The 23,927-nt window shown below is 44.9% G+C and overlaps 1 protein-coding gene across 1 annotated transcript in view; it reads right to left on the minus strand.

Moving 5' to 3' along the window:
- RGN (regucalcin) overlaps positions 1-16,545 on the minus strand; it is a 120,498-nt gene extending 103,953 nt beyond the window's left edge. The window contains exon 1 of the mRNA XM_086934200.1: positions 16,410-16,545. The gene's annotated coding sequence lies outside the window, so the exon portion shown is untranslated. The remainder of the gene's footprint in view (positions 1-16,409) is intronic.
- Positions 16,546-23,927: the final 7,382 nt, after the last annotated feature.

Here is a 23,927-nt window from a genome sequence, read left to right on the forward strand (position 1 = left end):
CTGGTTCGCCCAGTCCCCCCTGCCAGTGTTTTTGTATCACTGTTGTCACTGCGGCATGCAAGAGGTAGCTCCCATCCGCAAGCCCAAACTGGTCCTGCAGCACCCGATAGGGAACCAGCACCCCGTCAGCATAAAGATCTCCCACCATCTGCAATCCCAGGTCTTCCCAGTCCGCCAACGGAGACCAATCTCCTCCATGAGGCAGTGCCGTCAGCATTCCTATGGGGATCTCCGGAGCGTATGGGCGGGCAGATCCCGCTCTCCTCAGGCTCCTAAGCCAACACGACCTGAGGGTTTTCTCTTCAATCGTGAGATCGCCCAATCTCAGCTTCTGCTGCATTACAATGTAGGACAGGATGTGCCGCTGAATACCTTTCCCCCGTCCCTCGCTGGGGCCCCTGAACTCTCTCGCGACGTTCTGCGTCAAGATCTGGAGCTGGGCCGCTAGGTAGTATAGCTCAAAATCGGGGACCGCCATCCCCCCCTCAAGCTTGGGTCTATGCAAAGTCTGCAGCGCCACTCTGCGTCTTCCGTGGCCCCAAAGGAAGGCAACTACCATCGATCGCAACTCTCTAAAAATCCTCAGAGGGATCCATACCGGTAAGGTGCGGAAATAATAAAGCAACCGCGGCAGCGCCACCATTTTCAGCAGCGCTACTCTGCCCTGCACCGACAAGGGGAGAGAGGCCCAAAAAGTCATACAGCTCCGCAACCCCCTTATGCAACGGCCTATGTTCCCCTCCAGTAGGTCAGCAACCTCATGATAAACCCGGACCCCCAGGTAGGTGAAACAGGAGCCCTCCAAGATCACATCTACTGTCAGAGGGGGATACGACACGTTCCCCTTCAGCGGGAAAATGCAGGTTTTACTCCAGTTCACCCTAAGGCCCGACAACCTGCCAAATCGGGAGAGCATTTCCGTCGCCCCATCGAGGGCGCCTTCCGTGTCCTCCAAATAGAGCAGCAGATCATCCACATACAGCGAGATGTGATGGATTCCTTCGTTGCTCCATACTCCTGGGTACAGTACTCCAGTTCGCGCCTGCGCCGCCAATGGTTCCATCGCCAAAGCGAACAGGAGAGGGGACAGCGAGCAGCCCTGCCTCGTCCCTCTGCGCACCGGATACGCGGGCGAGATTGCCTGTCCCAGTCTGACCCTGGCCGTTGCATCAGCATAGAGGACCCTCGTCCAGCGGCCAAAGCCTTCCCCCAGGCCAAACTTCTCCAGGACCTTATCGAGATATAGCCACTCTAGGCTATCAAAGGCTTTCTCTATATCCACTGACAACACTGCGGGTCTATTGTCCAGGGCTTGGGCGGCATCCAGTATACGGATCAGGCGGCGGATATTGAGGGACGTGTTCCTGGTGGGGATGAACCCCGCTTGGTCCTCATGGACCAATGTGGTCATGTGTGGCAGTAATCTAGTCGCCAGAATACGGCTTAAGATCTTGTAATCAACTGTCAGCATGGACAGGGGCCTATATGAAGTCACGTCTGTGGCATCTTTCCCTGGTTTCAACAACGGCACCACTAAGGCTTCCCTCATTGATTGGGGGAGGCGTCCCAAGGTCTGGGCTTCTGAATATACCACCAAGAGTCTTGGAGCCAAAATATCTATGAATTTCGCATAAAATTCCACTGGTAGGCCGTCCACCCCGGCGTCTTATTCCTAGCCATCTGTTTAATGGCCACCCGAATTTCCGATAGAGTTATCGGGCCGCCCAAGTCCTTCGCAGTCTCATCATCTAATGTCGGGAGCCGAGCAGCCTCCAGGTATTCATCTATCCTAACTCCTTCTCCCCCCAACTGGCTCTCATATAGAGTCGTATAGTAGGATTGGAAGCGATTCAAGACCGCAGACTGGGTATAGACCACTTCCCCTGTCCCCGTTTTAATGCTCATGATCGGGTTGCCTCTAGGTTCTGGGTTGGCAAGTTTGGCAAGTAGCGTGCCCACCTTATCTCTCTCCCCGTGCACTTTGGTAAGATACAACTTGTAATCATAGCATCTCAGTCTTTCCGTTTCCTTTGCCACTACTTCTTTCGCCTCTAGTAGCCTGTCCTGTAACTCCGGTCGCTCTGGCCTGCGCCGCTCTAGGTCCCTTAGCACACTTTCTGCTTTTTCCAGATCTGCCACTACCGTCGTTCTGACATTCGAAAATCTGCCCATACATACTCCTCTCACCACCACCTTCATCGCATCCCATTCCACCGATCTCGCGGTGGTCGTACCCTCATTCACCTCAAAATACCGCTCGATGCCCTGCTGGACCGTGGAGCTGAACACTGGATCCTCTAATGTGTCAGGGCGCAACCTCCATGTCGGTACTGCAGACCTCACCCGCTGCCATTGTACTGTCATCAGTAAGGGGTTGTGGTCAGAGATGGTCCTGGCCAGATACTCCGTATGTGTTATCAGTGCTGCCATACTACCGCTACAAAGTATAGAGTCTATCCTAACATGTAATGCATGCAGTGCTGAAAAAAAGGAGTAGTCCCTAACTTCGGGGTGTTGCTCCCTCCACACATCCACCAGGCCCCACCTCTCCTGCCAATCTTTCCTGTGCGCGGCCAACCTCCGTACCGGAGAGTCGGCCAGCGGAGGGTGTGATCTATCCCGTGCTACATCCGTGATGGAATTAAAGTCTCCACCCACTATAATGGGGCCCGTCAGGAAGTGCGCCATTAATCCGGAGAGTTTATCAAAGAAACGAGCTTGGTCCACATTAGGGACATAGATACTGCTCAGCACCACCTCCCGGCTATACAGCCTGCCCTCCACTACCACAAATCGGCCTTCAGGGTCCACTAGTTGGTTCGTAACCTGAAATGGAACTCCCGCTCTCACCCATATCAGTACTCCTCTAGCAAACGCCGAATATGTTGTGCCAAACACCTGACCTCGCTTTTTCAAAAACAGTGGTTCTGTTTGTGGCCTGATTAGGTCCGGAAGGACAAGAGTGGGTAGCGAGTATTCAATAAACGCTAAGGAGCAAAGGCTGTAGGTATAGGTAGAAACAGTTATTTATTTTTCTTTTTTGAATATACATAAATACTTGTACTTATACTGTATTTTCAGGTGCTCGGGGGAATAGTATGGTGCAGGACGTGACAAAAGTGAACAAAGTGAACGGACTGTCACACAACAACAAACAAGGTTAAAACAAACAATTATATACAATAGAGAGAGTTAAAATCCTTGGGTATGTCGACGGCGTTTCGATCTATGTAACTTTAGATCATCATCAGGACTGATGAGCTTCCTGAAACTTGCCTAGGCATTTTCAGACAAGGATGATATTTGTATACTTTAGTTGATGGTTGCTTACTGGAGAGAATACAATAGTTAAAGAAAATCTTCTCTCAATTTAGGTAATCCAAGTAGCGCAATAAATAACTGTTTCTACCTATACCTACAGCCTTTGCTCCTTAGCGTTTATTGAATACTCGCTACCCACTCTTGTCCTTCCGGACCTAATCAGGCCACAAACAGAACCACTGTTTTTGAAAAAGCATCATTCCACCCCAGGTTCTAATAAGTGGGGTTCCCTTGTTTATAAAAAACAAACACCTGACCTCGCCATCTCTTTTGCAACGCAGCACATTCCTGCTTGGTCAGGTGGGTCTCCTGCAATAATGCAATCTGGATGCCTCGCCTTACCAAGTAAGCGTGCACCTTGCTTCTCCGGGACATCGTACGTAGTCCACGGACGTTCCATGTAAGGCTTTTTAAATCAGGTAACGTTCCCATTGTTGCAATTTCCCCTCCAGTTCGGCAACATCAATTGAACCCCCAAATCGCGGCAGCTTTCTCCCCAACGTAAAACATCCCAAAAAACTTTCCCAACCCCGCTCCCCAGAACAGGACCCAATAACAAAGCATCAGTCCCCATCCAAACCAAAAACATCACACACAGTCCACTATACTGTGGTCGTCACCACAGAAGGCCTTAAGGGCAATGAGGGGAGGCCCGGGCCGACCCGGGGCAAGCTGTGTCCCCGCCCCAAGCCCTAGATCCCTTATTACTGTCACATCAGAGTACCTGCTGGTCCGCCAGACACCCCAGATAGTCCGCTCCAGCAGGAGCCGCATTGTAGGCCCACTCAGCTATTGTCACTCGTTGAACAGCCCATCCGCCGTCTGCGGGGTGACCTTCGGTCCCACAGCGTTGTCTACCTCAGACAGTTCCTCCCCAGATTTTCTGCTCTCCACTTCCGAGTCTGAGTCTTCCAGTTCTTTCTCCTGCTGCGAACCCGTGATGAACGCCGTTGCCACCAGCGCCCCCTTTCTGTCCTCCGCCATCTCGGCAGCCCGCTGTGCCTGTTTAAGTCTGTTCTTCTTGCGAATGCGCTGGGACTTCCGGACTTGCACCGGCTTCTGTCGTTCCCGTTCGCCTTTTTGTTGGCGATCAGTGCCAGCGCGGTACAACTCCAACCAAGACCACGCCTCGTCGGGGGTCTAGAAGAATTGGGTCGCCCCATCCAGGATCACTCGCAGTTTGGCCGGGAAGAGTAGGGAATACTGAATACCCTCATTTCTCAGCTCTTTCTTCACGGACAGAAACGACGCCCTATTCCTCTGAACCTCTTGCGTGTAATCTGGAAAGATCGTGACCGAACTGTTGTCTACTTTGAAGGGGCCCACCGAGCGTGCTCTCTGTATCAGGAAGTCCCGGTCCTTGAAGTGCAAGAGTCTGATCACCATCGGCCGTGGGGGGCGCCCCTGCATGGGCGGGCGAGTCGGGACCCTGTGCGCTCGCTCCAGGGAGAAGAACGGAGATAAGCCCTCCGGGGCTACGACCGTCTTCAACCAGTCTTCCATATAGGCCACAGCATCGTCACCCTCAAATTTTTTTGGCAGGCCCACCACCCGTATGTTGTTCCTCCTATTGCGGCTTTCGGAGTCCTCCGCCCGTCTCTCCAGCGTCGCTAGCCTCTCCATGACATCGGACAATTTGCGTTCCACAGTGACCACCGCCGGTTTCAGTTCCAGGAGCAGTTGTTCATTATTCTTAACTTTGTCGGACAATTTTGCGTGGTCCGCCCTCAGCAGGCCCAATCCTGTGGCCACCTGAGCAATGTCGTGGTGTAGGGATTCTTTGGTTGCCGTGATCGCATCCAGTATGCCATCCAGCCGCGCGTTCAGTCGGAGTTCCTGCGCTGACGCTTCCTGCGTTGCTGGGGTCCCCCCGTCCGCGTTCGGCATGGCCAGCGATCCGCTTCCCCCGTCTGCACTCCCGGTATTGCCAGTGGCGGCCATCTGGGTATCTGCGTGTATCACCGCTGGGTGGCCCCTGCTTGTCTGGCCCCTGCTTGTCTGGCTATTCCAAAATACCCGCTGCTGGGCGCTGCTCCTCGAGTCTTCCTTACACTCCCCAGGCCCAAGCGTCTGCTCCGAATATGGCCGCCCCCTCCAGAGGGCTCACTCCCCGCTCAATAAGGCACCACCACGTTCAGGGCGAGCTCGTCCCTGGTTCTCCCCGCAAGCCCGCTCCAACAGGGTCCACACCACTCAAGGGCGCCGTCGGCCCGCGCTTCCCCCACTCACCAGGACCCGACAAGCGCTAGGGTCAATAGTCTGTTGCGCCCCCTCAGGCTCTCAATGCATCACAGCCCCCACTGGGCTCGGGTGCGTCCTCCCGGCGGTGCAGTGCAGCGGTCCTCCTTCACCGCCTTGGTCCTGCTCCCCTGGCCGGCTCCGCACCAATTGCACCAGTCCGTGTCCTTTCTGCGACCCGTTACGGTCGGCCGGCCAGGTCGTGCGCTCTCCCCCCTCGGCCGCTCCTCACCCTTCGCGGTCCGGGTCCGCCTCTTCACTGCCTCCGTGCAGCGCCGCGGCCAGCTCCTCAGCGCCTGGTCAAGGTCCCGAGCACCGCAGATGTCGTTTCCCTGGCGCTATGGCCGCCGGCTCCAGCGGTGGGGGGATGGGCACCCAGTCAACGACTCTGTGATGGGAGGCCCCCGTTCCGCACTTCCCCCGCGGTCTCTCTCCTCCAGCCAGCCAGGCTGGGCTGCGCCCGCTTGTGAGCTCGGACCGCTGCCCGCCCCGCTCCGCAGTCGCGGTCCTCGGCGCCCTGCCTCTCAGGCTCCTCTGCTTGGCACGGTCGCCATGTTGGGCTCTTTGTCTTCTGTCCCGGGGCACTGCAATCCGCTCCTCGCTCTCCCCTCCTTCTACAGCCACCTGCTGACCCACGATCGTCACCCGTGGCGTGCCCGGTGACCAGATCTCGGTTCCTGGGCTTTGTGCTCGCCCAGGAGCGAGGAATTACAGGATTATTAAGGGATCAGGCACGGAGCTGTGGGCTCACGCCGCCATCCGGATCGGCGTCCAAGCCACGCCCCCTTTAAAAATTAAGATTATATTCTATCTTTGTTTACAAATGAAAAAAAAACTTCAAGAATTTACATCACAAACATTACATGTCTTAAATATACCAACCTTACAATCTTTCATACCTTCTCATTCGTCTACAACATACAACATACAATAAAGCAAAAAACACACTATGGGCCTGATTTCGATCTCGGTTGGAAGGTCTCCGAATCAGATTTGGTTTTACCTAAACGAATCCGGAGCCCTTGTTTCCGACCGACTCGTTCCCAATTCCGAACGACCGAGTACGATGCCTGGGAACCCTTAGCGCTGACAAAATCATTTCCGGAAGGCATACGGAGAGATAGAGCCCTCCGGAGCCGAATCGTACAGCTCTATGGAGTAGGTTTTCCAAGCGAGCAAGTACAATGAACGATTCGGACAGCCTTTATGATTCCTTTTGCCCGGATCGAACAGGCTGCCGGATTCGGTCTTTGGGGGCCATAGTAGGCCCCCCCCTTCACCTGGGGCCCTCTGACTCATGCCCGTGGGGGTAACCATTGGGTCCCCCCAGTCAGACCATGCACTGTGTGGCAGGCACCAAGGGGTGCCCGCCACAGGGTGCACGATGATCCCAACCTCCCCTTTTGTCATTGGGAGCCTGTGTATGTGTTTGGTACACAGGGTCCCATTGAAGTCAATGGGAGTCCAATCGAATCGTATCTGGGTGCATTCAAATGCATCGTACTTATTCGGTCGGACTCCCCTAACACGAGTCGTATGGAAAGCATTCCAGACACGAGTCATTCGATTTGCTTTCTGAATGAGATCGGAATCTGGCCCTAAATGTTTTAGGTGACCAAGTTCATCTCATAGATAATAATGAATACATATAATGTATGGTACGTCTGAACTGGGCAACAATCAAAGACCACCTTTCTTTTTAACAGGAGAACTAATTGTTGATCTGATTCTAATGTTGGGTGTGATGTGGCATGCACCCAGGTGGCTACCTTAGAGGTTGCCCACCTGGTTGCCCCAGTCTTTCCTGTGCTCTGACTGGCAGCCTGTTGTTATTACCAAGCAACAAGCATACATTAAAGAACAGACAAGCAGGCCAGATTTCATTTGATTGTTATAAAAAAAAAGTGCACTGCCATGCTGTTATGAAATAGAACATTTACTGAAGTCATTGTTCTTTTAATGATTTTTTTACATAAGAATACTTTTGAGTACAAGATGAAAATTTCGATTTGATGTTTACGCACTAAATTCGTATTTATTAAAAGTGAAACCTTGGCATTCCAGGAAAACAAATCATAAAAATGTAAAGCTTTTGTTTGGAAGAACTTAGATTTTTTAGGAAAATAAAAAGTTTATATTTGAGAGAACAGTGTGCATATTTTCATAAACTGACAAGCTGTTGTTTGGGAAACTGTTCTCACTTGTAAAAACATGGTTAAAGCTTATATTGGATTGATAATCACACCTAAATTCTGAGAACCTATTCTGCAAGATTGGTGCAACTCATATGTCTTCGTAGATATTTTAGGGACATGTGCGCATCATGCATCATTCTCAGAAACAATTTGGAGCAGGTGAGTTGTAATCACTTTTGGTACTCCATGATAGTACTGCAATATTCCATGAGTAACCATTCAGAACCTGTGGATTTTAAGTACATTTATGTGACCATCTTGCTTCAAAAATCAATATTCCATCCCCTTTTTTTTCTTTGGGTGGGGAGGAAATTAATCTTGAATGGCCCTGAAAGGGGTTGTGCTCGCTCTTGCCCATGTGCAGGGGTAGGTGTTAATGTACTACCACTTTCAAAGATCACCAGCCGTCACTGTAGCTTTTCAAGAAATATTATAAGGAAGTCTTATATAACTTGAGTTTGAGTAATCTATGGCTGAGTTAATAATTCCTCAGACGAATGAGTTATTATATAACCCTTTATCACCACGAGCGCCACATTCCAGTCCAGGGAATTTCTATTACAAGCCACTGCAATATGCTACGTTAGGAACCTTATTTATATGTCCATCACCTTTTAGATATTTATAGGGTATGCATAAGAAAAATAAAGCTTTTTAAAATTAGTTGAGACCATTCTAAATGACTTTTAAAGCAGTTTCCTGTTGTACTAAGGTTTCAGATGTATATTTGGAAAGGAGAATAATACTATCATAGGTTGAAACCATATGTGTTTTTTTTACCAAACTTCACATATAATTATTGGCCATTTCTGTAAAATACTGGCCAGGTGGTAACTCTATTCAGAGGAGGTGAACAGAAGAGCTGCTTTGAAGTCAAAGCCCCTGACTTGGTAGAAGTTTGACATTACTACTATTACTCCTGTTAGTGGAGGCAAACCTTCAACAACAGGGGAACCACACAGACCTTCAGCAAGCCCTAGATGTCACACTGATGGGATGTGGCAGGGCATTAGGACCATGCATACACTATTCACTGTCCTGGACACTGGACACCGCTTCTGGTTAGTAAGATGCGAGACAGGAACTGGACACTTATATTTGGGGCACGGACACAGTGGGACGTGAGGCAGTGGGGATCCGACTGCGGAATAAAGAATCACCTCTACATACCTGCCTGTAACCATGTAATGCTTCCTGGGCCAGGGAACGGGGACATGACAGCTGGCGATGAGTAGGCTAGAAACCTGCTTGCAATTATCGCTCCCACGAAGCGCCCACCTGCATGGCTCCATACTCTGGCTGGAACGTGCAGCCACAGCAAGAAATACAGCCCCAGTAGAGCACCAGCCGGCTCACTACTTTCTGCCTCCACGGCCGGGAAAAGCTTGCAACATCTCGCGAGATTCCACAGTGGCCATCTCCAAGTCAGTCAAGGCATCTACCTAATAGAATGGGAGCAACCATAGTGAGTCAGGCAAGTTGGGGGCTCCATATGCATCAGCTGAAGCTGCCATTTTGAAGTCAGTCGGGTGCCCATTCATGCGTATAAGGGTCACCATTTGAAGGTCAGGTCGCACTGCAGAACAGAGGCGTAGGACCAATACAAAAGACAAACACTCCACACCAGCTCAGAAGGTGGGACAAAGTAGGTGTAAACAGACTACTGGTTCCATGACTGATGACAACAAAGACATCCCTAGCTCTGTCTTTCAACGCCCCCTGCCTTTTGATCTCTCAGACTCTCAAACGAAAGGCGGTCAGTGGGAAAAGTGGATTCAGCATTTCAAACACTATCTGCAAGCTACTTGTAAAAATCACTTGAATGAGCAGGTCAGTCTTATACAGGATGAAGTAGAAGACTTGCTTGTAACTTTCCCACCTGAATTGCTTACCACCTACAAAGATCTAGTCAAAAATCTAATTGACAGTTTCGACCCTCAGCGGAACGTTGATTATGAACGGTAATCATTCAACATGGCATGCCAAAGAGAGTATGAATCCTTGGACGATTTGATGACCCAATTGAGCAAACTTGTAACCTTTTGCGAGTTTGACAAATTCAACAACAAGGAAAAGATTAGGCTGTGTATCATTGAAGGGTATCACTCAACTGTGTTTCAAACAAAATTCGAAAATTCTAAAAGAGACATTGAGGCTGGACAAAATACTGGCCATGGCATGGTCAGAGACCAGGGCCACGGCGCACGCCATCAACATGGAAAATGGGAGAACATGAACACTGGAACAAGACACAACAAGCAGACACCACCATCATCTTGAGAGAAATTAGAGAAAACATGCTATCGCTGCAGACTGGCATACCCCCACCTTGCACCTGCCCAGCTCTGGGACAGACATGTGGCAAGTACACCAGTGACAATCATTTTGCGAATGTCAGCATGGGTGGGAAAATCCAGTCGGAACTGGGTCGGCTTGACAGGCAGAGAACAACATTGAGTCACCGTGCAAGGAACATGGAAGCACGCAACATCAGCTCCTCCACTGGTTCTCATTCTACTTTGGAACAAGAGTCCTGTGAACGTCTATACCTGATGACAGGCATGGCGGCATCAGATAGGCACTTAAAGCATATCCAGCTAATTGACAAAAAAGAAATACAGAAGACACCACTGTGGCTCTCGGGTAGGAAGTCATATAGCGCATTTCGTACTGGACAGTGGAGCCACGTGTAACATTATGTGTGCGTTGGAGTACAACAGGATGGAAAGCAAGCCCCCATTATCGCCCTCCAATGTTGATGTTTTCACATGGGGTGCCAAACGCCTGGTGACAAATTTAGGCAAATTTATGGAGATGCTCACATACAAGGATACGTCTGTGCAAGAGGAAGTATACATACTACGAGTACACATTCCAGCACCAAGCTTGCTCAGCAATGTCATGGCACCACTCATGGGCCTCCTGGCCATGACATATCATTTTTCAGAACATCACACTATCTTGAAAGAATACCCAGTATTCTTCAGAGAGCTTGGAAAGCTGAAAGACAAGCAAGTCAACCTTCACATCAACTAAGCCATAATCACCTGTGGCTCAGAATCACTGTTGAGTTCAACCGCAAGTGGAGGAAGAACTCAAGTGTCTAGTAGCACAAGACAGCATTACAAACACCTAAGCTTTGGGGTGTCATCCTTGGCTGAGATATTTCAAGAAATGGTGCAGAGAGTGATAAGGCCCATAAAGAACTGTCTAAACTACAGCAACAACATTCTGGTGTTTGGACACACATATGAAAAGCACAACAAGGGATGTATGGAGTCAGCTGGAGAAAGCAGGACTAACACTGAATGAAGACAAAACAGACCAGTTCCATGGCTGAAGTGACACAAGAAACAATGAAACCTGTGCAAAAAATCACAAGGCAACAGAAGTGGAAACAAATGATCAACAACAGCCCAGTCAAGGCGAAGGGGTAAAGAGTGAAGAAATACTTGCATTCAAACATGTGGAGGAAGAACTGTCCGAAACGGAGCAAGAGCTATTCCTTCGAGGCACCCGGATAGTCATACCACAGATTGTTCACCAGCAAGTAGTCAACCTAGCATATGAAAACAACAGAGTAATGGTGGCAAAAAAATTGCTGAGGGAAAATGTGTGTATGCCATTATTTAGAGAAACAACATTCACCAGATGATATACGCTGGTATATACTGGAAAAAATCTTACCAACAGCAGGGCTCTGCTGTGACAAAATAAGAAAAAAACAAGAGGTATACCACATGTTTATGTTTAATACTGTTAACAATGGATTAAATTCTGAGATCCCTTGGGACCAAGCCATTATATAATGCATAGTAGAAGTACATTTATGGAATACTGTGAACATCTGTAAACCTACATGTAATACCTTGAACATTTGTAAAATTACATTTATTTGTACATTTATCTGTGCATTTTTCACTGTATTCATCTTTTCATGCAACTAAATATAAATATATTTATATACTACAATAAGAATCATGTATGGATGTAATAATTTAAGGAGCTGATGAAATAAGGCTCATGATAAAAACTACACTTAGTATGTAAAGAGGATTTATCTGATTAGAGGAGCGTCGCATGACATATGCAGTGGACTGATATTTCTATCTATGATGTTTCACCTACGTCAGGTTCTTCACCTTAGAGTCAAGTTTATCACCTTAATGCACAGTATATGTGCCCAACCGCTTCTGCTGTATGCAACCTGGACTATCACGAGATAAGTTTATTATTTTTATCTTCATTATTTGCTATATGCAATACACTATATCTTCCAATACACGGTTCATATGATTCATATGAACAGCCAATAAGACTGATCCGTTTTAATCATTCCGTCTCATTATTTGGTTTATATTCTTCGTTCAATCTTCACGGCCAAGCATTGTGCTAAGTTTTTAATTATAACATCATGCACAATATCCCTATGAGTTTTTCCTTTAATATTCAATGTTCTTCTATCTATGGAATCACATTACTCAATGTCCCTTCTATTTTGTAATTATACTATCACGAGTATTTATCCTCTTCAGTTCGCTCTTTATTATCTACTCGTTTCACTTATTATTCATTTTCCTTTATTTATGGAAGCGCATTACTCAGTGTCCCTTCTAAATTTGTAAATATACTAACCCAAGTATTTATCCTTTTCAGTTCGCGTTTTATTATCTACTCGTTTCACTTTTCTAAACACTGATATTGCAAGTCTTTTCACCACTTCTATCATTCTTATTTTCGGAAACAAATTCTACGTCCTCTCTCTATTTCCGTTTTTCTATACCGGAAACAGTTCTTTTTCTATGTTCCTAACTTATTCAACACACCGGAAACACATCTATCAGTCCGCTTTTTATTTCCATTTTTCATCCCTTAGTTTTATCATTAACACCTGAACTATATAAAGCGGTTTCGCTTCACGAGGCGGTTGCTTGTATCCAGCGTTCCTGCTCGTAGGCAGTCGGCTTTTTGTCATTTAAGGATACCGGGAGCTATAAGCATTCTGCTATTTTCGGCAGGTAAGACATAGGATACGGCCTCACTGCGATCCCTTTTTTAATTCCGCATGTCATATTTTTTTGTAAATCTATATTCAACCACATTGCATACTATGCACTCTGTGGTGCTAGCTAATAACATCGTGTTTAAAGAAACATAGGCACATTTTCAATTACTTGGCGAATACGATGCTATCAATTTTGCACAAGATCGCCATATATCTATAGAACTCTATGGATAGGTTACCTATTTTCTAAATAGCCACAGGTCCATTACTTTCCTGTTCTTAACGTTTGATCTATTATTGATGCTGCTTATTTTCTGTCTTACCGGTCATCTGCAAAGCGGTATAGCTTTTCGTTACATTATGTCTCATATATGCTCTATCTATAGATATGTAAGTGTGAAAATCATGTACCACACAGATCCTTGCTCCTGGGAAGTTATTCACAGTCTACCTTTAGGTAACTTCTATCCACTTTTTTGATACATAGATATGTTCTTCAACCTTGATAAACCTATTGAATACATATTCTTATGTATGGTTTGTTTTCAGACTGCCAATAGATCTTTCCATTTTACCATCGTTCGTTATCTTCTATAACTTGGAGTGAAACTCAAATGTTGAGGTAAATACACATTGAGACTGTATCTATTATAGTCGTCACATATCAAAGATTGAAGCTCAATCTGTTCTTTTTCTTTCTTCTGCTTTGCTCTAATAGATATCATTAAAAATTCCAGTCAAGGCAGCCGTTTCTATACCACCCTCAGTGTCAATATCGTGACAAATATCCGACAGGATCATAACTATTGATTTTTAGGTAACTAATTGACATTACTTTTTAGTTTTTCCCTACTCTCTATGAACTGATGAATCAGTAATATTTGTTCACTGTTTGATAGATATCTACTACGCCTTTCTACGGCTGCAACATACGTCCTCAACATCTCTTTCATCTAGCTACGTCCGAAAGGTATAGCAACATGCTACATACTGTTCCGTTTATGTTCATGGGGATTGGCTCTTTAGAAACTAGTTTTTGATATGTAAATCGCAACTTTTTTCCACCATGGCTATTTGAGCCATTATAATAACAAGCGCCATATTATGTCACATCTATAGATATCAAGAAGCCTTTATTTGCAACTGACCTGTTACATCTACGCCATTTATCAGGTCTGGGTCCATATCGATTGTTGTAAGTATATTCTATTAACTTCATCTTATTCCCTAATAGCTTATGTATTGAATGCCTCAATATTTAGGATTTTAATTGGTAGCCGTTTAGCCCCATTGTTACTCACTGATTATGTCATGTGATGTTCCTATATTCTAGAAACATGTTTTTCTCCTACATCTAGGAAGTAGTTTGTTTCGTAGTCCTGCCATATTCAAAGAATGTCATTTTTCGACTTATGTACAACATGTTCGGAGATTGTCAAAACTGCTACACCTAATGAATGTCCATTCTTGATATACATTCTATGTACTCATAGATTATGAAAATGTGTAATTAAAAGGGCAATACTTAGTAAGGTACAGAATTCAAGACTTGATTAAATATATTTATATTTAGAAGACATACTTACAAAACAATGTTCTAACTTTGCTGCTCAAATGAAGATTTAAAGCTAAATAACTGTATATATTCTTTATATTTGTCTACGTCCGCTGTATATTTTATGTCTGTCTTGTAGTTTTATTGATATATGTTTTCTTACAATTTATAGAGCAATAGACGGTCACCTGAAGAAGGCTCAAGAGCCGAAACGCGCGTAGTGTTACCTACCGCTTTGCCTTCAACAATTTGTATAGTTTCATGTCTATTGATTGTGCACTTTTTCTAGTATGATTTTAATTGAATGTTGAAAAAAAGTTAATACTATTGTCATATATAAAAATAATTATAAGAAAAGAAAACAAAAGAGAAGAAAAAAATATAAATATTTGTACCTTTAAAGAAATAATGAATACATATATTATATACTAATAAAATAAAATCTGAAGTATTTACTGTTTGATGTTTTTGAATACAGTTGGACTTTATATCTCTGTTATGGTAACTATTGACTTTATATAACCACAAAAATGCTTGTCAATTTTGTCACTTGGCTATAGACCTTTTCTAAACTCACGATGGGACACGAGCCTGTGGGCATCTGACTGCGGAATAAAGAACCACCTCTACATACCTGCCTGTCTACATGCATTGTTTCCTGGGCTGGGGAACAGGAACACAACACTACGGGCCAATGATTGCTGCAAAATTAGTGATGTTCTCTTATGATCATCTGGTGTTACGTTTAAAAAGTACACCTGTAACTGTGAACATGATAGTCAAGTGTATCCATCTCACTCCCCATAAGCACAGTATCCGGTACGTGGCCTTTAAAAGACAAATAATTGTTACCATGTGTATTAGTCTGATTATTTCAAGAGATGCAAACAAAGAAGATTACAACACCCAGATTGGATTAGGTTTTCACATTAAAGCTTTAGTGTCTATGTTGATATGCCCATGCTTTGTAGGGGTGGGTGGAACTCGCTGCGTTTCACTTTGCAGCATTACGGAGAGTTACTGAAAAACTCTACGAGATTCCACAGAGTACCGTCAACAAGCGCAAAATATGCGACTCGTGCTGCTCATGTTTAAATTTAGCAGCGGTAGCGCGTGCAGCGCTGAAAATCAGCACAAACAGCACCATACATTGCACAAAAGAGCGCGCGGCCATTGGAGTTGATTTTGCTGCCGCTCAAGTAAAATCTACTTGAGGGCCATCAAAAATGCTAGAATGGCTGCCTTCTGGCCGTGACCGCTCGCAAACGCCGGCATTAGAATATCGCGCTAGGGGAAGCCAAATCTCACTCGCATATTTTGGAGTATTGCAGGAGAAAAAATCCATCAAGCGACAATTGGCGGAATTTCGCGTTAAAGAGTAACGCGTAGTGACAAGCGGAACTGAATATTTTGCCCACCCCTTCATGCATGCCAATAGATCCGATTCTGTTGGGAGATTCGATTTTTGAAGCCCAAAATGGCCTCATTTTGTCTGTCCCCTGACTGAAATTGCCTCTGCTTCGATAGAAGTCAATGTGGTAAAATAAATTCTCACTATTTTTTCCAAAATCTCTCACTTTCTTGTTCTAAAATGTTAGCATTTATGTATGACGTTGATGGCCAGACTAGCCGATTTTTTTTTTTTTGCTTTCTCAAAAATAATGTCAGGTATGTATCATGTAAATCTACAACTGAAGAGCCCATCTTGAAACGAATTTCCAGAACAACCCCTGCATGGCATCAACCTAATTAGAAAGTAAAATTTACATCTTGGTTGGTACGCTGCTTGCAGATTAGGTTGCTGCTGTCTCTGATATGCACTGCCTCTTTAAATACTGTCGGTCACATGACGTTCTCGCGCTGCGGGACATGTTTATTTATTATTCGTGTCCCCTTTTTCAACTGTTTGTTATCACTATTCCGGTTTTCTGTATAACCTTTTAACTTCCTTCACGCTGTGTGCAGTTCGAGCTGCCAAGTAATCACTTATAAGTTACGACATATTAAGTGACTTTCTGAAACACCTGCAGCTAAACAGAGACTGTCTGTCCCTCTTCGTACTTTCACTTTTGTTTTGTTTCTTTTTCATACTTACCAGGTTGAGGCTGGCATGGATGACGCAGAGATTTGGGAGTTCAGTTTTTATTCGGTGAGACGGTTATCCAAAGAAGGGGAGACGGAAAAGAGTTTAAGCAAATTCCACCGGACATCAACTTGTCATGTGCCTTCTTAACAGGAAACAGACAATTAACTCTTAACAGCCCAACACAATTTTCGCCCACTTGTTTCAAAGTAAGGTTCTATGATGGGAACATGTTATGAATCTATCTATAGATGTCAAGGTAAAATAGCCACATATACCACAACGTGGGAAATTTGCAGTCTTTACTCAAAGCAAGTTGCATTTCGGGACTTCTAGATGTGGCTTTTAACATTGTACCTGTGGATTTAAACACCTAGCATGCAGAATACTGTTTGCTGGGAGAAAAGCAATGAATGTTTAAATGAAGGACACACTTGATAATAGCCTTCTTGGCTGCTATGAAGAGGGAGTGTGCACTCCGCAAGTTGGCTCCTGGAAATCACAAGCCATCAAGCATGCCTCTGCGACATCTACAGTCGCCCAAGTGCGCAGTGTTCTCAGCATGGCCCGGTATTGCGGTCGCTTCATTTCCATTCTCGTAACCCTAGAGGAACAACTTAGGGCCTTGACGAGGGCTGATGCCAGCGGGACATGGGGGTCAGAAGGAGGATGATGCTTTACAAAGAATAAAAGTCACTCGCCTGAACGATTATGCAATGTCAAATTTCAATCATGAAAAACAAACAGAACTGCTCCTAGATGCAAGTCTTCTCAAGAGATTGAGCCTGGCAAGTGGGCATCGCTAGTGTTCACCAGCAAGGTGCTGTCAACTGTCATGGTCCCTTGCTAACCTAAAGGGTTAGTTTCCCAATCTTGAAAGCCGTCCTCCAACACGTGATTGCGGGTATCGTTTACTGAGCATATATGGTAATCAAAGCAATCTTTGTATTTGTATTCCTTTTCAAGATCCCAGTGGTGTGTATATTTGTATCATATTTCGGACACCATAGTATTTGCATGAGTGCAGCCGAACCTGTTAATTGGTATGCGCATTACGGGACTCAATGCAACAACGCAGCAAAGCATGTTTACAGATGCAGCTGTTGACCCGTGTGTACATTGCAGGAAGCACAACCGACCACGACAACTCTCAGTGGCCATCATGGGTGTGGTTTTCTCACATAAGTATAAAGTATGTAGGACAGTGCACAGCTGTTGATGATGTATCAAGACAAAGGTAAATACTTTGTATGTGCTCTTAGGTGTCGCCCATCACCCTCGGGCGAGTAATTGACAATCCGAAACAAGTGTGATCAATGGACCATTGATGACATCCCTAAGGCACTCAATCTGGTGTATTCTTCCAAATGATTCACAAAAAGAATGGTGACTGCGTTTCAACCTGTATTTAATTGCTTTTCAAAAATGGTATTCATTTCATATCCATTTGTAGAAGTATTTCAGAAACATTCCAAGTTCAAAGATACAAATTATTGGATTCCGCTCCAATGCATTTCGGGCCACCGCCCTTCGGGGAGCATCTAAAATAAAGACGATATCTCATTTTAACCCTCATTCTTTACATAAACAAATGTCAAAAAGATACAAAATAAGTAAAGGTTCCTAAATCCCTTTAAGACACCAATGTGCACATATAAGCGCAAACTATTCAAGTGAAATGTGATCCAAGAAAAGATTATATAGATCAAAAATTGGGGTGAACTCAAAAACGAGTTTAAATCAGACTGAAGATCTCACGTCTCAATAACGTGCGGGTTTAAGTGCAAGTAAACGCGCCTAATGCGCTCGGAAACAGATATAAATCCGACTAGAGACCTCACTTCTCAGTAACGTGCAAGTTAAATTCAGGTGACAGCGCGCCTAAAGCGATGCCTGGAGTTCAGCATTACTTAAGTTACTTGGTGTTTCATGAAGTTCCGGACGCCAAAGACGGCTAGGTTTAACCGGAAAAGTTTCCACGGCGTTCAAAAATAGAAGCCGGGGGAAGTGTGAGTCATGTGATCGGGGGTTGTGAAGCTAGAAAGAGGACTAGGGTGTTTAGGAGTCGTGAAGCTAAATGAAGGACTAAAGGAAAGAACTGAAAGAAACGAACTGGTTAAGGAAAGGCGATAAAAGATAATAAGGTGCTTTCCAAAAAGGCAATTCCAGAGAATTTAAATTCTTTGTACGAATGCTGGATTTGTGTTCATTCAAACGGGTCTTTAACTTGCGTTCTGTCTTTCCAACATAGACCTTTCCACAGGGGCATTTGAGAAGGTAAATGAGATTGTTGGAGTCACATGTGGCTGTAACTTTAAGGTTGATGTTATACCCTTTCATTGGATGTGTCATCGTGTTTCCCGAAATGATATTATGGCAGTTATTGCAATTATTGCATGGTCTAGTTCCTTTTGAAATGAAAGGTGGTTCCATAGGTTGTTTTAAGATCTCACCCAAGTTTTTACCCCTAGTATGGGCAAATATCGGTCTCGCTTTAAACATATCTTTAAAGTCTGTCTCTAACTCTAGCATTGGCCAATGTTTGAGTATTATGTTTTTATACATTGTGCTGGCGTTGGAGTATTTTGAGACTAAGACCATCCGATCACTATCCTTTTTCTTATTGGATTGTTGTAGCAGGGTATGTCGATCCAGTTTATCCACTTCATTTTTAGCTTGTGCTAATAATTCCTCTGGATACTTCCTCTCTCTGAAACGATCTATCATTTCATCCATTCTTATTTTTGTCAGGCTAGGGTCTGAGGTGATTCGTTTGACTCAATAACTGGGATTTAGGTAGATGATTTTTCAACGAAGTCTGATGAAAACTACTATAATGTAACATGTTGTTACGGTCAGTTGGTTTACGAAAGATATCTGTTGTTATTTGATTGTTTTGAAGAGTAACTTGAACATCCAAGAATGTGATTGTTTTACCTACCAGTAAATCTGCATTGCACTGCATTGTGGAAGGAGTGTGGAGTGAACTACAAGTTCATCACACCATGTCAGCCACAATGCAATGGGTTAGTTGAGATCATGGGCCTCCCAGAAAACCTTAGGCGAAAATGGGATGTTCTTCTGCCCTGCCTTCTCTTGTCCTCCAGATAGGTCCCTCAGAAGGGGGTTGTCTACATCCCTTTCGAAGATATGTGTGGGCATCCAGTTAGGGGTCCCTTATGTTTAGTGAAGGAGGGATGGGAGTTACCTCTCAAACCTTATAAACAAGACATGGTAGACTATGTACTTGGTCTCTGCTCGAGGATGGCTGGGTACATGAAGAAGGCAAGTAAAAACCTTAAGGCAAGTCAAGAATAAAAGAAAGCTTGGCATGACCAAAAGGCTGCCCTGACTGTTTACCAGCTAGGGCAGAAGGTGTGGGTCCTGGAGCCTGTGGCCCCAGCAGTTCTCCAAGACAAATGGAGTGGACCCCATACTATAATTGAGCAGAAATGTGGGGTCACCTACTTGGACCTAGGCACTCCAAGGAGCCCCTCAGGGTGCTCCATGTGAACAGGCTCAAACCTTTTGTAGAAATGGACTGACACATGGCAACTGATGAGGAAAAGGAGGAAGAGAGTGACCCTCTCCCTGAAATCCTCACAAAAAACCCTGATGATGGGTCAGTTGATGATGTAGGTTTGGCAGGCAGCCTCAATGACCAATAGCAGATTGATGCAGGAAGGTCGTCAATCAATACTAGCACATGTTCTCTCTGACACCCAGTCAAACCACCTGGTGTACCCATGAAGTGTACACAGGCGAGAGTCTACCTGTTAAGAATACAATCTACAGGCAGCCTGACCATGTCAGAGATTGCACAAGGACAGAGGTCCAAAAGATGTTAGAGTTGGGAGTAATTGAGCCATCAGATAGCCCTTGGGCTAGTCCAGTGGTCTTGGTACTAAAACCTCACACCCAGGGTGGTAAGAGAGATAAGGTTTTGTGTTGCCTACAGGAGACTCAATACAGTCACATGGACTGATGCTTACCCACTTCCAAGGGCAGATGAGCTTATTGACACCGTGGCCTCAGTCAAGTTCGTAAGCACATTTGACCTCACTGTTGGCTATTGGCAAATCAGACTAACTGAGGAGGCCAAACCAAAAACAGCATTTTCAACCCCTAGTGGGCATTATCAATTTATTGTGATGCCCTTTGGTTTGAAGAATGCACCTGCCACATTCCAAAGGCTGGTGAACAAAGTCCTTACAGATCTGGAGGCCTATAGTGCAGCATACCTTGATGATATAGCTGTCTTTAGCTCCACCTGTGAGGTTCACCTGGTCCATCTGAAGAATGTGTTGGAGGCTCTACAAGGGCTAGGCCTCACTTTCAAGGCTACTAAGTGCCAAATAGGGCAGAGCAAGGTTGTGTACCTGGGCCACCTAGTGGGTGGAGGCCAGGTTCAACCATATAGTGACTCCCCTGCATAAAGATACCCTAACAGCTAATTCATGTATCACATGCGGAAATCATAATAACCTTCCTGTTTCACATTTTAATCATGAGCAAAGGAATATACAAGACATACCCCAAGCGTCCAATATTAATACGCAAAATTTAGGTAATAGCCATCTTAAGCATCCACACCCTGGCACTAACCTTGGTTCTGACGCAAGTAATCCAAGTGTGGGCACAACAACTATAGACTGTAATAGCAGTAGCTGCCTGAGATCTAATGATGATGTTTTGAGTCTACCCCCTGATGCCTGTCCCTATGTGTTGGTTTTGGCTGGAGTTCCAAATCTCACTGGCGATCGGAGGGAGTCTTGGGTAGATTTACGCAACAAGTCAGTGGATTGGTTGATCAAACACAAAAGATTTCACCCCTCAGACATGAATGAAATTCTAATGGTCTGGCGAGTCGGGTGGGTTGGCCACTCCCCTAAAAATATTAATGGCGACTGTGTTGTTTTTAATTTTCGTAAAATCCAAATGGTCCGACGTCTACTAAGTATCCAAGAGCAACCACTAACACTAAATTCCAGCATCAGTGCGCTCCCGTTGGGTTACTTTTACAAACCAGAGAATATAACTGCTAGGAATGTTCATGTTTTCCCGTTGATAACTAGCAGGTTTCAGGCTCTATCCAATTTGGACGCACAAGATTGACAACCATCTCTACTAGCAGATCAATCCCATTTTGTGGAAAACTCCTTAGGCCTTACACCAGTCGCCCATATTGATATCCCGGCCGATCTGCAATCTATAAATATTCAATTATCTCCATTGGTTGATCAATCACAACAGGTGGAAAACCCCTCAGGAACCACTTCTGTAGTCCCTATTGATTCCCCCCTTGTCCTGCAAACCATAAATAAGGTCAAAGCTGACACCGATTTGAATGTCTTAAGTTGGAACGTAGCGGGTCTACAGTCAAGGCTTGGTGACCAGGACTGGCTGCTTGTAATATCGGACCAAGACATAGTTATGTTTCAAGAGACTTGGGCAACTCACGAATTACATATCGAGGGGTTTCATTGTTTTATTTTAGTTGCACCCAGCCCCAAATTTGGACGACCATCATTGGGATCAATGTTGCTTCTGGAGGGAGCTTTAAGGTTTTACCCACCATAAGCCATAATCTCCAAATATTGATATACAAAAGGAGAGTTTCTTTTTATTTGATACATTTTTATAACAATTATTTTTACTCTACACCAAAAAGGAACTTCATTGGACTTTTTGATTTCATTTCTTATTTGGACTGCCAGCAAGGTTCAGAAGGGGTCACCGGGATCCTCTTGGGTGGTGATTTTAATGCAAAATTCGTAGATATGTCAAATGGTATGGGTACTTTCAACCCAGGTCCTGCCTCCCGCAGGGGTGCAGAGCTGCCTACGCTCCTGAGCCTCCATAATCTTGTTAACGTTATGGATGTTGCAGGTGTTTTACTTGATATTAACCACCAAGCACCTACTTTTAGAGGAAGGGGTTGTTCTTCAACCATAGATTTTATGTTTATCTCCACCCCCCCTTGTGGACCGCCTAATGGCCGCAGAGGTCACCGCCACGAGCCATGGGGACCATAATCCTCTTAAAATAGTCTTGAGATTGGCGCCTCGCCCCGGGTTCTTTAACGAATGTAGGGCCAGGAATATAATACCATAAACTGACAACCTAAGATTAAAATGGAGGGGTGTTAATAGTGGCAAATTGTTTCAGACACTAGCAAAGGAGAATATGCACCTTAACAACTCATGTTTATCGATTCATAAACCACACCCAGGGGCAGTCCAGGATTTTACAAAACTTTACCTGGGAATCAAAACTCTTTTGTCGAAACCTATTTCCCAGGCAAAAAATGACCCAAGGTGGTTCGACCATGAGTGATCCGAGGCCAACAGGAACCTGCGTAGGGCTTTAACATCTAACCCAAGGTGTACAGTGGATGTGAAAACAGCCAAGCGGAGGTACAATATAGCATTCAGTAATCTGAAAGGTGCTCTTCTAAATGGCAGTTGGGAAGCCTTATCTAAGGCTGCCACTATGAAAAAGGGCAATATATTCTGGTCTGCCGTCAGGGACTTGCCTTCTATGGGACAGCTGTTAACACCCATTAGCTGTATCATCTCAAGTGAGTCGTGGGAGAGCCACTTCTCAAAAATCTACGATGCTCCCCCACAAGGGTCAGATCAGTACGAACTTGAACGACTGTCTAGCATGCAAATAACCTTGTCTGAGGTGGAAGAAGCTATCCACCAGAACCTTGGGAACAAGGCTCCTGGTCCTGATGGGTTGCCTATAGATCTGATCAATGTAAACCAGAGTTCTGGGCACCGCTTCTTCTGAATGTTTTTAATAATTTACTGCATGCTCCGATGCCAAGCACCTGGGCCATGAGCACCATCTTTCCAATTTTTAAAAAGGGGGACGGGTCAGAACCTATTAACTATAGGCCCATCTCCTTGATCAATAATACCCTAAAGATATCGGGCAGAGTTTTATATAATAAGATTTTAAAGTGGTCAGAGAAAAGTGGCATTTTCATTTTCATTTAAATCTTTATTTCGACCATACGGTCATAAAAGAAACATGTACAATACATTCGCATAATTGTGACAGGGTCATAAAACATCAAAGCGTAATTTTAAAATCAAAGCCAGACAATACAGGTGATTGTTTAAAAAAGGATGTAGCAGTTCTGCACTTTTACCCAACAGATTTTAAAAGACGACTACGCGTATGCCACACATTCATAAAAAATTTGGAGAGTGCAAATACAATAGGGCCGGAGGCATCGCTTTTCAGGATCCTATACATTGGTCCATATTCTCTTCCACCCAGATTTTTAATCAAAGGCAGTAGCCAGTATCTTCTTGCTGCCCTGTATGCTGGGCAAAAGAAGATCACGTGCAAGTCGTTCTCCTCCTTGTCAACACAAACAGGGCAGAATTTGGTGGACGGATTTTTAGACCATGTACTGCAAAAGGACCGTAGTGGGAGTGTGCTGTATCTCCACTGGAGGAATAGCTTCCTGGCAAATATGGGGAAAACAGGGTCCAAAGTTTTCTCGAATGTATACAG

The sequence above is a fragment of the Lissotriton vulgaris genome, chromosome 8 (assembly GCF_964263255.1).
Source record: "Lissotriton vulgaris chromosome 8, aLisVul1.2, whole genome shotgun sequence".
Taxonomy (NCBI): Eukaryota; Metazoa; Chordata; class Amphibia; order Caudata; family Salamandridae; genus Lissotriton; species Lissotriton vulgaris.